The sequence below is a fragment of the Lytechinus variegatus genome, chromosome 3 (assembly GCF_018143015.1).
Source record: "Lytechinus variegatus isolate NC3 chromosome 3, Lvar_3.0, whole genome shotgun sequence".
NCBI classification, from domain to species: domain Eukaryota; kingdom Metazoa; phylum Echinodermata; class Echinoidea; order Temnopleuroida; family Toxopneustidae; genus Lytechinus; species Lytechinus variegatus.
Window position 1 is genome coordinate 61,372,574 of NC_054742.1, and position 15,586 is coordinate 61,388,159.

At 35.1% G+C, this 15,586-nt stretch overlaps 1 pseudogene; it reads right to left on the bottom strand.

The window, feature by feature from the left end:
- The window catches only part of LOC121412104, a 93,283-nt pseudogene that overhangs the window by 44,978 nt on the left and 32,719 nt on the right, over positions 1–15,586 (bottom strand).

The window sequence follows — 15,586 nt, forward strand, 5'->3', positions numbered from 1 at the left end:
TAGTTTATAATTTATCAAAAAGTAAAAAAACATTTGTTTTTATAAGGAATGAATAATGAAAACCAACGTACCAGTAGAAATAGAGGGCTGACCAACGCAATTGGAAAAGCCAATGCCATCTAAGGCTATGGTCAATGCAGTAGGGTTTGTACTGTCTAGATAAATATGTTCAAATGTCAGCTGGAAACAAATAAATGATAAATATATATAAAGATATACAAATATACACTCAAGGTAAGCTAAATTATGAAATTCAGAATGATTAGATTTTACATTTCTTAACACCAGCCAATTTGTTATTCAGTAATGAAATGTTGAATATGGCAATAATTTCTACAAGTTCTTTGACTTGATATACACACTTGTATTACAAAGACAACTTTGGGAGATTGTGCTTTTGTCTGTGCATCCCTATTATTATGGGATGGTTTGCCATACGTAATTCGATCCTCCATCATTAGAAATGTTAAAACTTAAGACTAACAAGTGGAATGCCTCTGGCCATCTCACCTGCATCACGTGATTCAACATAGCAGCAATGCTGACTTTGAAAACTACTATAACTCGCACAAGATGTTCAGTGATACTTGGTTACTCTTATTTCCACGTTTATGAACTAGACCAATACACTTACAGAAATAGGATGGTAATTCAACAAATACTCCCAATGCGGCCAAAATTCATTGACCTCACATGACCTTTGACTTGATCATGTGACCTGAAACTTGCACAGGATGTTCACTGATACTTGATTACTCTTATGTCCAAGTTACAAAAGTCAGATCAATAAACTTGCAAAGTTATGATGGTAATTCAACAGATACCCCCATTATGGCCAAAGTTCATTGACTTTGACCTTGGTCATGTGACCTAAAATGCGCACAGGATGTTCAGTGATACTTGATTACTCTTTTATGTCCAAGTTTTATGAACTAGACAACATACTTTCAAAGTTATGATGGTAATTCAACAAATACCCCCAATTCGGCCAAAGTTCATTGACCCTAAATGACCTTTGACCTTGATCATGTGACATGAAAAACTCATGCAGGATGTTTATGATACTTGATTAACCTTATGTTCAAGTTTAATGAACTAGGTCCATATATTTTCTAAGTTATGATGACATTTCAAAAACTTAACCTCAGGTTAAGATTTTGATGTTGATTCCCCCAACATGGTCTAAGTTCATTGACCCTAAATGACCTTTGACCTTGGTCATGTGACATGAAACTCATTAGGTTGTTCAGTAATACTTTATAACCTTATGGCCAAGTTTCATGAACTAGGTCCATATACTTTCTAATTCATGATGTCATTTCAAAAACTTAACCTTAGTTAAGATTTGATGTTGATGCCGGCGCCGCCGTCGGAAAAGCGGCGCCTATAGTCTCACTCTGCTATGCAGGTGGACAAAAACCTGCCTTTTCAATCATTTTCCATAATTCTTTTTTTTCCCTTTTCTAAATTTTATTTTCAAGCATTTATATGCTCTTAATTACCGTGCAGTGGAATTCTGCACATAGTTTCTACACTTCCAAATCAGTATACATGTAGAATTTCTTTTTTATTATTATTATATACTTGTTAAGGGCGATCACGCTCATGTGCAAATTTTTTACAGAATTCCCAAGGTGGAAACAGCCAAATAAATTGAGCAATGTCATGTGCTGGGATAATAATGATAGTAATACATAAATTTTTATGGCGCTAACTACTGTGTTCAACACTATGAACACGAGCAGGAATTGCTCTCGTTTTACTCTCAATAAAACGAGAGCCACTTCTCCCGAAAAAGTGTCTCATTTTGAACTATTTTTAACGGATTTTCATCTCAAAATTTTCGAGAGAAAAGTTAGTTTTTATGATCCTCTCGAAGGCCACACCTAGAATTTAATGGCCGTTTGGCCCTGAATGGCCCAAGCGAATCACTTCGCTGATGGGATTTACGATCCTACAGGGAGTATCCGTTCCCTCTCGATCGTGGCCACTAGTGCGCTTAATCTCAGTCCCAGGCTTTCATGAAATTAAAAAAAAAGTGCAGGCTTATGCAGTGAACTGTACATAAAAACCGATATAAAAAAATATTAGAATAAGTTTGAAATTGAAAAGAGCTTTTGATAGACGGTGTTCTGCAGCATCCTTTGGCAGTATCACGTTTGTGTTGTTTTATACTTCTACGGATCTGAAAGGCCCAGAATTTTGTGGCACCGTCGAACAGGAAAGAAAATTGTGCTGTTAGATAGTGGCTGTTCTCATATCTGAAATTTACTAGGAAAACTCTTCATCATAATTGTCTTCGAATAGTATCATATCACAGCATGACTTCAATAATATTTCATGAATTTGTAAATGTTATTATAACTTTATCACATTTTAAATCAATTACTGTTCTGTGCTATTTTCCACAGATCCCTGTAGAAAGCGTAATGGCAAAAAAGGGTTAAAAGTTACAGTTGATTTTTCTTCAGTTCTTGTAAATTGAAAAAATAGATGCAAAAAAAAATACAAAGTATACCCAAGTATATTTTTGCTTTGTAAAGTACATACTGCATGCATTCATCGCATCTGTGGCTGAACAATCATTATTCGCAGCGAATAAAAAAATAAAGGAAACATTAGCTCAGACAACACCCTAAAGAATTATTACTCCCAGTTTTCACCTATTCGTTTTATTTTCAATTTTAAACAAAGTCAACAAAGTTAATGAGCGTACAGATGCAAATCATCGTGTTATAGCAAAGCAAACTCAATACAATAATCTCATATCGACATTTTCATAAGATAAACTAAACAATTCTGAAATTAGGCATATATGACATATTGAATGAATGCGTTTAAAATGAGATCAACAGCAAAGGAGCGAGAGGCTTATAACACTCAAAATGAACGCAAATATAAAACGGACGAAATTTTTTAGCAGATGGCCATGGATAAATGGGGTGGGGCTTCAATAAAAGAGAGAAAATGATACAACAGAAGAAGGAAACAACAATAATGGAGGCATCTAATCAAGGGGGCACGATCAAGCTACAAGCTAGTTCTATTGACAGGAAGCATTGGGGCGTAGTGAGTATAAACGGGTCCTACGTAAATGTTGTAAGAGTTCTTTGCAGGCAGGCGACACTTTTTCTCAAAATAAATTGTTAAAGGGATGATCCAGACTGGAGATATTTATATCTTGAAAAATAAAGTAAAATTCACAAAGCAAAATGCTGAAAATTTCATCAAAATCGGATAACAATAACGAAGTTATTGAATTTTAAAGATTTGCATTATTCCAGTGAAACAGTTCTAGGCATGTCTTTATAACATTCGGTAAGCTGATGATGTCATATCCCCACTTCTTCTTTTGAATTTTATTATATGAAATCAGGTTTATTCAAAAATTTTCTAACATGAACTAAAACAATTGGATGGACAACCGATTAAATTCATTACATGTAGTTATTTACTGCCGCAACTTATTTTATCATAAATGAGAGACATGCATCATTTACACATGCATGGAAAAATGAAACACTTATGATCTCATGTAATAACACAAGGAAAAGGGAAAGTGGGGATGTGACATCATCGGCCACCCCATGACGATGTGCATATAACTGTTTTCACAAAATATTGATAAACTTCAAAATTCAATAACTTCGTTATTTGTTATCCGATTTTGATGAAATATTCAGCATATTGCACTGAAAATTTCACTTTATTTAGTTAGATATAAATATTTTCAGCCCGGACCATTCCTTTAAGTAGGGTAATTCTTGGTGGTTATACCCGAGTATATATGGCAAGATTCGATCGATAAAGGATGTTTGAATAAAAGAGACTGTCTAGGGAATGTCTAAAATTAAACATACTTATAATCTGCAGAGGTTTCTTTTTGTAAAATCATGGTTCTATAGGATCCATGGTAAAAATTAATAATTCAACATTATGTTGCACTAATATTACGAATATTACGCGATGAGATTTGAGTAGAACTGACGATGAATATAGGTCAAATCCCAGGGTCAAATAATTTGTATGTGGGGGCGGGGTCCATTTGAGTGTGTGATTTGTGTGAGTGTGTTTATTACATATACACCAACATTTGTAAGTATGGAGGGACTATATCCCCCCCCCCCCTGAATATGGACAGGGGAATCCAGCGTTGATCATAAAATGTCGTGGTAGAAAGGGCAAAATAAATAAAACAGAATGGTGTAAAGGAGTTAGAGAAGCACTTTGTCCGCTATTCAACTTTCCCCTTTCAACTTGTCTGATTTTTCTTTTTCTTAAAGTCAAAACCGTTTGTATTTGGGTTGGATTCCCCTGAAATACTAGTAGGGTCCGTGATTAGCGACATCATCGGGCGCGTGCGACCTTCAACATGCCCACTTTAGATCAGATTCTACAAAAAAAAAACCAGGTAAAGATAAATCTCATCACGTGTAAGCCCTTTACGACATAGTCTGCTGTGCAAACCCTTACTCGAGTAAAGGGTCTGACTTGCAGCCTATATGCCTTGTGTGAAACAGAAAGTTTTGTATTTGCTAGTCTTTGCGTGGAGACACACCTGTTGATCAGTTTCAATCAGGGTCTGTGCCTGCAAACTATTTAGGTCATTGTGTGCAGGGGCGTAACAGGCGTCGTTGGTGGAGGGGGGGGGGGGCAAAAATTTACCAGTCATATCATGGTATGAACGGGCAGTGGTTTAAAGGGGAAGTTCACCCTGACAAAAAGTTTATTGTAAAAATAGCAGAAAAAATGATAAAAAATATTGCCGAAGGTTTGAGAAAAAATCATCAAATAATTAAAAAGTTATTAGAATTTCAATTATTTGATTTGTGACGTCATATGCGAGCAGCATTCCTACATAGCGAATGGTAAAAATCAATGAAATGCCATTTTCTCAGAAAATTGAAAATGGTTTTCACTGTAACTTTTGTATATCAATAGACAAATCATTTCACACCCGATCATGAAAAGAAAACAAAATTAAGTCATCATGAACCATACAAAATTTGAAATTCATACATTTTATATTATATAACACATGGGGCAGCTGCTCGTTTATGACGTCACAAATCCAAAATTGTGAAATCTAATAACTTTCTTATACTCTTTAACGGATTTTCCTCAAACCTTCACCAATATTTTTTACTATTTTTACAACAAAGTTTTCTTCAGGGTGAACTTCCCCTTTAATGAGGCAAAATTTTTGAGGGGGTCAGATATGGCGTATCGGAAAGAAATTATCTTTAAAAAAAAGTTGCGATGGAGCAAAGCGAGCAAACAAAAAAGATCAAATTTTGTGATAGATTTTGACATAATATTCAGAAAATAAAATATCATACTTCACCCTTATCTCTTTCCTTTTTTGGTCTTGGCACTCGCATAAGATGGCTATGGTTAGATATACAGTAGGCCTATATATTCTTAATGGATTCCTAAACTGTATTCCTCAAATGTCTCTGTTTGGGGTCATACACGAAAATGTCAGGTCGCGCTTCGCGCTTGCATTATTTGTTTAGCTAAACAGGTACGTATCGTGATTACAAAAATTGCTGTAATGTCCCTTTTTAGGTCTGAATATCAAAACTTGAGATTGCGCATCACGCTCGCATTATTTGATGAGTGAGATACATATCCGTTCAATGGCACTGTCCCTAATAGGTCAGTCAAAGTAAATACCTGGAATTTTTGCCGGTCCCCCCCCCCCCTTCAATGCCGCAACCCAAGGTATGCCAGTAAAGGAATATAACAATTTATGTGTAGCGTCTCCGGGAGAACTACTCTGTTACAATCATCCACTTCTCCAATATTTTATGTCTTTTTACACCATTATGTACATGTCCCTAGTTCCTGCTTTGTTATTTGTAGTTAATTTGCAAGTTTTCTTTTAAAGGCATACCACCCGCGCACATACACCCATACGCACACCCAAACATAAAATATGATAACTGATCCACTTACCGTGCCGGATAAGTTTTCCTTTGGCAGGGCATTGCACTGTTTTTGCCTCTTTTGGCGGAACGTGGTTGGTATTATTCTCCATATTTCATTAGCTTCAGTACTTAGTAGTCACTGAATGCTGGACTGACCATATTTGCAGGGCAGTGGCTGCTGGCAGAGTGACCGATCGAAAGGGTGTGGATGGGCGTGGCACAATTTTTAATGTATGTGGTTGGAACATGGTCGGAATCACGAAAGCAATCTTGATATTTCTTTGGTTCAGTTCTGCTTTTGAATAACGGTGTACTGAGGGGAAGTGTCCTTGACTTTTAAAGGCCAAGCCGATAACTATTTAGTCCAAGTGCTATATGGAGTAATTGGCTTGAAGCGGAAATGGAAGCCAATCTCCACTTACCGACTTTATGCGTCGTGTAGAGAAATCCGACAGACAATTCTTCAATGTGTCCAATTATTATTGCACGATCCCAGTATTTGTATTTATACGTGTATAAAATATACACAAGATCACACAGATTACCAAAAAATAACTTGACTAGCACAAGCGGTATTTGGGATTTTTCTCTGAGTGAAATGACGGAGAAAAAGGGTAGTACGATAACTGGTATGTGAGATGAAGTGGATGAAGTTTGCTCCAAGTGAGATGATGGAAGTCCACATAATATAAAGCCTGGGGTATAAAGTAATTTGACGACGTTCTCAAAACACGTGTTTACGAAAGTAGGAAACCTTGAGAAGTGTGCCAGAAAAGAAAGTACATGTACATGGAATACTTTTCATCCCAAATGAGATGGAGAATGTAAACAAAGAGAGAGAGAGAGAGAGAGAGAGGGGTACCAATTCAGAGAATTTATGAGTCACAGGTGAGTGTGCGGTGTTTGAGAGTCACCACTTGTTGGCATGTTTATTGCTAAGGAGTGGAGGTAACCTGTATCCAAGGGTGATGTCCTCTCGAAGATGATGGGCAAATTTGAGAAATGGAAAGCGATAAGATTTTGAAAATACTACAGGCTTTTTAACCAACTGGTTAATATGGTGAGTGGATACATTGGCAATTAGACCATGTGGATAGTGGAAAGGCTGATGGTAAATCATAATTATGATAGACGAGTTGGCAATTGGCTTGAGACTAATTGAAAATAAAGAGCTATAATCTTCAATGCCAAAACTTTTATTCATCCGAGGAAAGCAAATGAAAAACCATGGTTTGTTATAAGAACATGCGAAAAAACAGTGGGACATACTTATTTTTGCCTGTAATATACCTATATGTTCACACCTTTGTCAGCTCGTTCTACAAACGTCGCGGTCTCACGAGATCGCGCGGCCTCCTGATAGAAGCAACATCATAACATGTAGAATGATTTGATTCTATTTTCTACAATACTCGATCGTGTTGACTTATGTATACAAGGCAGTGATTATTGGGTGCATTCATTTGCAGCCTGTATACATGCTGAGTATCCAATTAAGTAACTTAACGATGTTGCAGATGTATTCGGATGTTCATAAAGTGCTCCAAATGCAATTAAGGTTTCACTTCAAAATGTTTCTACCTGGTCACCACATTCCCTCGTAATAAAAGGGTGTCATTGACATTAAAACCCAATATCTTGCTTTATTCTGTATAATACATTTTTTGCATTTAAGGGCTCTAAAATATGAGAATATCGCTCTTAAAAAAAATCCTGAACGTACCAGTCCCATGAATCCCAGCCCCCCCCCCCCCTATCGTTAAATGCCCTAACACCCATTAGGGTGTTCTCAAGCATTTTGAAAGTTTGATTTTTTTTCGTCTGTCGGTCGCTACGCTCCCTCGCATATTACAAATATTTTAATGGAGGGGGTGTACAGCTTCTTGGTCAGTATAAGGCTAGCAGCAATAGGTCATTTTCAGTGTAATGAGTAAACCAACGTCAAAATTTTCCCAACTAAGCGCCCCCCCCCCCCCCCCCACCAAATAAAAAAAACACTTTCGTCTAGAATCGCGCCTGTTCATATTGTGTCTTATGGCTATGGAGAGGCATCAATTAGCACTTGAACGTCTTTCAATAAATGGAAATAAAATTATCCAAATGATGAAATGAGTGATTGATTTGTTTATTCTTATTAAGAAACATGTTCAAACAATAAACCTTTTATGACTCGGTAATGACATGGTAAATAATTGTTAGTCACAGCATAGAGCTATTGTCAAATCTGTAAAGATTGAAATATTGTAGATTTCAAACAATAAAACACAATAGAAGTGGTGAGTGAGGGTGAGGGACATCATCGATTTTGTCATTTGCATGTGACTAAATTGTGCATAGGCCCTATAACTATATTTTGTGAAAAATAAACGAAACTTTAAAATGTCCCCACTTTCTCATTCTACATCCGATTTTGATGTAATTGTCAGCATTATTCTTGTCTGATTTTTCTTTGATTCAAATTACACTATTTTTTAGGTGGACTAGACCTTTAAGTTGTTCCCAATGTATTGCTCTATGGTCACATCATGGACCTATTACGTGGTAGGGTCCATGATGTAGGTAAACTATTCTCGACCTTAACCCTTAGCCTTTTTATGGGTACTTCAGAGGGAAAACAAAGGTGCCACTAGTCTGCTATGCAGACTCTGAATGGCTCGTGAGGTGGGATCTGCTACTGGTTTGCGAAGCAAACCAGCCTGAAAGGGCGAGCGAAGCGAGCCATTTCATCCATCTTCTGCAGCCTCATCCATCTTCTGCAGCCTCAGTAGACCTAGTCTGCTGTGCAGACTCGTTGAATCAGCTGAGGTGCAGATGTGGGTCTGCATGTAGACTAAGGTGCCACCGTCTCGAAAGATGGGTGTGTTTGGACCGATCACCATGTATAGTAAAAGTTGTGAACATGATCATGATTTCAAATGAACAGTGAAACGCGAATAAGACCGGGGAATAAGAACCTTGTCTATTTGTTGCTCTGGGATATGAAGCTTCAAATGCCATGGCAGCTAATAATGAACACGGTCCCTTTGCACATGATAGAACAAACGTTTAATACACAGTCCTCTATATGGCTTTGTGTTTTTTTCTTTCTGTCCAAAGAATAAAACCTATATTCTTCTCTCTCTCCATATAAATTTTGGTTTCCATTAGTTCCCACACCTTTTTTCTACTCAGTTTTCCCCTATCTTGCCAGAAATTGTAAAGTATACACGATGTAAGGGTATGAAAAGTATTTTTTTCATTGCACATAAATACACAAAATTTCGGCTCTTCTGTTCGGAGCGGATTAACACTTCCGTCACTCCCCGAGTTCCAAAATACTATTTCTTCCGCTTTTCAGCAAGCAATTTTTGAGCAAAGTATCTGCTCACAGGGCGGAGGCATTTAATTCGTGTCATGCTACATGAAAATGTATATGTGATGAAACTTTTTATATCGCTGCACATCCATCTCCTGTCTGTTTTGAATAGTGTTTTAATTATAGTTACAGAGGTTTCCATGCCTCGCCTGCATGGAAAAGTAAAAGTCCAGCATCTAGCTTGCATCATGCCGTTCATTATTATGTTGAGCTCTTTTTTTTCTTCGTAATCGAGTTATAAATTTATAAAAATATCAAAACTATAGAGCAGGTTAGAGTTTCAGAGAAAGTTCTAAAATTCAGAGCTTCAACGCCATTCGCGGGAAGGAGTATTTGCTCCCATTGCACATTTTACAGACAGATCAAGTGAAGATTATCTACATGAATTACAGAGATAACTGGATATTATGCAATTTGCATGACATCCATTAAAAGTTAATTTGCATATTTGAAACGGATTAAAATAGGAAACAATCAAAGTCGTGTAATTCCCTATCAGAACAACACATCACCGTGACACACTTCCAAACGTATAGGGTTTCTCAAATGTAAGATCTCGATAAATTCAGAGATTCAGTGATATACAGATCATGCAGATGGAGTTATTTTAATTATTGAACCGAAAGCCTTTTAAATGAATTCACATTTGTGAAAGGTGGGCCTGAATAGCAAATGGTTGTGGTTGGCAAGATATGATATATAGAATGTTTCCCACAATCCTAAAATGTTTGGCAACATGCTGTCCACACAACAATAACTGGTTAAAACTTTTTTTTTCAATTTTGTGTAGTTTTAAACCAATAATGTGTGCTTTGGGTGAACGACTGTGTTCATTTTTTTTCTTTAATCCGTTTCAAATACGCAAATTAACTTTTAATGGATGTTATGCAAATTGTATACTATCCAGTTTATATCTCAGTGATTCATATAAATAATATTCACTTGATCTGTCTGTAAAATGTGCAAAGGGAGCAAATACTCCTTCCCGCGAATGGCGTTGAAGCTCTGAATTTTAGAACTTTTTCTGAAACTTTAACCTGCTCTAGTTTTGATATTCTTTATATAACTCGAGTACGAAGAAAAAAGAGCTCAACATGATTATGAAAGGCATATACATGCTGCAAGCTAGATGCGGGACTTTTACTTTTCCATGTACACTCTAAATTACAGGGATTTAAAATATTAAGTCCAGATGGACTGTAGTTAGGGACCAATCGATTTTTGGACTTAGTTTTAATCACAAAGACTTAAATTTAAATCTCAAATGATTTAAATTTAAATCTTTCGAGATTTAGAAATGAATCTTAAGGATTCAAACTAAATCCGGAATTCGATTGGTCCCTAACTACAGTCCATGTGGACTTATTTTAAATCCCTGTAATTTAGAGTGTAGGCGAGGCTTGGAAATAACCTCTATATAACTTGGTTAAAAAACTTCAGTGATATTCAAAACAGACAGGAGATGGATGTGCAGATCTCGATAAATTCAGAGATTCAGTCATACAGATGGTGTTATTTCAATTGAACGGAAAGCCTTTTAAATGAATTCAAATTTGCGAAAGGTGGGCCTGAATAGCAAACAGTCGGCAAACATTGTTGGTGGTTGGCAAGACATGTTATTCTAGAATGTTTCCCACACTCCTAAAATGTTTGGCAACACAACAATTGGTTAAAACTGTATTAAATATTGTGTAGTTTTGGGGTGAAAACTACAGTACCGGTTGAAAACTATTGTTGGCCAATTGTGTGGACAGTTTGTTACCCAACATTTTACGAGCGTATTTTTAGTTATTATTACAAAAAATACAGTCTTATTCAAAAGAAGATATGGTTGATACTGCTGTATAATGGGGATATGGATCAAGATTATTAACTTTTATTCAAATTATAGCAATTTACAATTTCATTTGGGAAGTCTGTCAAACTTTGGATTGAATGCATGCATTTTACGTGTTTGAGAAGTGTATATACATGTGTGAACTTGTAAATTGAACGAAGGCACTAGTGAAGTATAATTAGACAAGGAAAAACATCATATTCGCTCTTTTACCAGTACATGCATAATTATAATGAAAAATGTATAGGCCTTTGACTTCAAACATCACAAAATGACCATATTTCAGAAGTTCTTATATATTGTATTCGGTCTTAAAAAGATGGAAAAGGAATACACTATAATATCATTGCATTATGGTATAAAGGCATATTACTTTCAATTTTATTCATACTGAATCAATGTTTAACCATAGAATGTGTAAAATTTCAAAACAGACATATTTGTTTAAAAATCAGTAAATGCAAATAAAATCATACAAATTATGAAATAATTTATTGATTTGTCTAATCAATAAGAATAACAAATCAACCTTGCACGATTTGTTTTTATCGAATAGCGAATACTTTGTTATAGAAGCTGGAGAAAGGTTAATTTTCTTACAGCTTTCAAATAACCTCATTTTCATACAGGCCTGGATATGTTGCATGTAATTTCAGAGGAGCAAATTTAACGAAAACCCTGTTGAAATGACATTTGATTATATTGTTAAACGGGACAATCATACGGATCTTATCGAAAACAAGGAGAAAACATAAATATTACGTATGGCATAAAATCTTTCAAAATATCCAGCAGGAATGATGCCCGACCCGGACTGTAATTCCCCCGGAACTCAAGGCGGGATGTGTCAGGCGTAGCCGTAGAAGCAGCAGGCTGGAATTGCCAGGCTTGACATGATTTAGAATTCTTTGCACATTTTACAGAAAAATCAAGTGAAGATTGTTTATATGAATTATAGAGATAACTGGATATTATACAATTTACATGACATCCATTAAAAGTTAATTTGCATATTCATTGAAACAGATTCAAGAGAACACAAACATAGTCGTGTAATTCCCTATCAGAACAACACATCACCGTGACCCTTCCATTTAGGTGGTTCTCAAAGTGTAGGCTAAGGGCTATCTAAGAAATAAAACAGATGTCTATATAATGTATATAATATATAAATGTATTGATGTAAGATCTCGATATATCAGAGATTCAGTCATACAGATGGAGTTATTTTAAATGAACCAAAGCCTTTTAAATTAAATTTGTATTTGTGAAAGGTGTTCCTGAATAGCGAACAGTTGTCAAACATTGTTGGTGGTTGGCAATATATGATATTTAGAATGTTTCCCACACTCCTAGAATGTTTGGCAACATGCTGTCCACACAACGATAATTGGTTAAAAAAAAATTTTTCAATTTTGTGTAGTTTTAAACCAATAATGTGTGCTTTGGGTGAAACTACAGTACTGGTTGAAAATTACCCAGAATTTGATTTTTTTAATAATTGTTGTGTGGACAGTTTGTTACCCAACAGTTTAAGAGTGTATTTTTAGTTATTATTATAAAAAATACAGTCCTATTCAAAAGAAGATCTGGTCGATGCCATAACGGGGATATGGATCAAGATTATTAACTTTTATTCAAAATAATGATAGCATTTTACAATTTCATTTGGGAAGTCTGTCAAACTTTGGTTTGATGCATGGGTGTGTTTGAGAAGTTTATACTACAGTACATGTGTGAACCTTAAATTTAAAGAAAGCAACAGTGAAGTATAATCAGACAAGGAAAAACATCCCATTCGCCCTTTTACCAGTACATGCATAATGTAATGGAAAAAAGTAGGCCTTTTGACTTCAAACATCACAAAATGACCATATTTCAGAAGTTTTTATACATTGAATCCAGTCTTAAAAAGATGGAAAGGAATGCACTATAATATCATTGTATTATGGTATAAAATCATGTTACTTTTAAACTATTTTAAGAAAGAAAACTGTTACAATAATTCTATAATATTCATACTGAATCAATGTTCAACCATAGAGGGCGTAAAATTTCAAAACAGAAATATTTGTTTAAAAATCATCAAATGCAAATAAAATCATGCAAATAATGAAATAAATTATTGATATGTCTAATTAGTCAGCATAAAAAAAATCAGCCTTGTAAAATTTCTTTTTATCGAATAGCGAGTGCTTTGATTAAGAAGCTGGAGAAAGGTTGATTTTCTTTACAGCTTTCAAAATGACCTCATTTTATAGGCCCAAACATGTTGCATGTAATTTCAGAGGAGCAAATTTAACGAAAACTCTGTTGAAATGACATTTGATTATATTGTTAACGGGACAATTATACGGATCTTATCGAAAACAAGGAGAAAACATAAATATTACGTATGGCATAAAATCTTTCAAAATATCCAGCAGGAATGATGCCCGACCCGGACTGTAATTCCCCCGGAACTCAAGGCGGGATGTGTCAGGCGTAGCCGTAGAAGCAGCAGGCTTGAATTGCCAGGCTTGACATGATTTAGAATTCTTTGCACATTTTACAGAAAAATCAAGTGAAGATTGTTTATATGAATTATAGAGATAACTGGATATTATACAATTTACATGACATCCATTAAAAGTTAATTTGCATAATTGAAACGGATTAAAGAGAACACAAACATAGTCGTGTATTCCCTATTAGAACAACACATCACCATACAGATGGAGTTATTTATGAACCGAAGCCTTTTAAATTGAATTTGTATTTGTGAAATTTGTATTTGTTGGTGGTTGGTAAGATATATTTAAAAAAAAAATTCCACCAGTATGATCTGTTTAATATCAAGAATACAAAGTTATCCCACAGCTCTATAACAGCCAAGTTGCAGTGGTAATAATTGGTGGGAAGAGCACCGAAAAATGATTGATTGATTGCATTTATTCTTTTTCATTCCAAATTTAACAAAAGTTACAATGTAAAGCATAACACAAAAATATCATATACAGAAATGAAAAAAGGGAACCCACTGGAAAGCAAAGCTTGTTAGTATGGGTTCCCTGCAATAAATAGTTAAAGTATATCTTTGATCGATGAAATTCAATTCGTAAATTAAAAAGGTTTGTACAATGAAAAAGAATACCAGTGGGGTCAAGCTTTTTATGTTTACTAAATAAGTTACAATTAACAGAAAAAAATGTTATATCGTGCCCCTGCTGTATAAATAAAAAAAACCTAAGTTCAGGAGTGTTTGAACAGACAATCACTTGGACAAGAGAGGACGAATACTAAAAACAAAACAAAGACAAAAACAAAAACGGCACACACACAAACAAAAAACAAAACAGAACAGGACAAGACAGCAAAAAAAAGGAAAAGAAACAAAATGGCACACACACACACAAACAAAAACAAAACAGAACAGGATAAGACAGCAGAAAAAAGGAAAAGAAACATAACAAAACACACTACAAAACATAGACGGACAGAAAGATTATAAAAGCAATAGAACTAGACATAAAGATGACAGGAAGAGAGAGAGAAAAAAGAAATGTGAGAGGAGAGGGAGAAAGATAAGAAGGAAGAAAATAAGAAGGGAAGAAGAACAAAAGAGGTGGTAGCTGCTTACACAGAAATGTTTGAGTTCTGGGGTTTATACTGAAGGATAAAAATTTTCTTCAACCCTCGACCGAAACTTAAATGTGTTGGTTTGTTACGTAATGATTCTATAAGGGAGTTCCATAGTTTGATACCTGTAAAAATAAATGTTTTATTCAAGAGGATTGTTCTAGCTCTTGGTGGATGAAAGAGCCCGGCAGACCTAGTAGGATAATGATGAATATCGACATTTTTAGTAAACATGGAATAAAAAATATTTGGAAGTTCATTTTTATCTAAACTATACATGAGTTTTCCGAGATTGTATACAAGTCACCAATCTTTAAAATATTATATTTATAGAAAAGTTCGTCAGTGTGTGAACGAAAATCAGCATGACAAATAATACGAATAGCCTTTTTCTGCAAAAGTAAAATTCTGTTCAGGAGGCAGTCAGCACAATTCCCCCATGCTGTTATACCATAGTTTAAATGAGGCAGGATCAAAGTTGAATACAAATTAAATAGTATATATAAAATGACTTTATATCAATGTGTTATTATTATTATTATTTAAACAAAATACAGTCGATCATATTCAAGAGAAAATCTGCATTGGTATACAATAACGGGATATGGATCAAGATGATTTAATTCAAATTACAGCATTTAACAATTTAATTTCAGTAATCTACATCGGTCAAACCATGCGTTTGAGAAGTGTTGTAAAACCCACTCTCAAAACTGTTTGGCAACATACAGTCCACACAACAATTGGTTAAAACTTTATCAAATTCTGGGTAGTTTTAAACCAATAATGTGTGCTTTGTTTGAAAACTACCCAGAGTTGGATAAAAATTTCAAATCAATTTTTGTT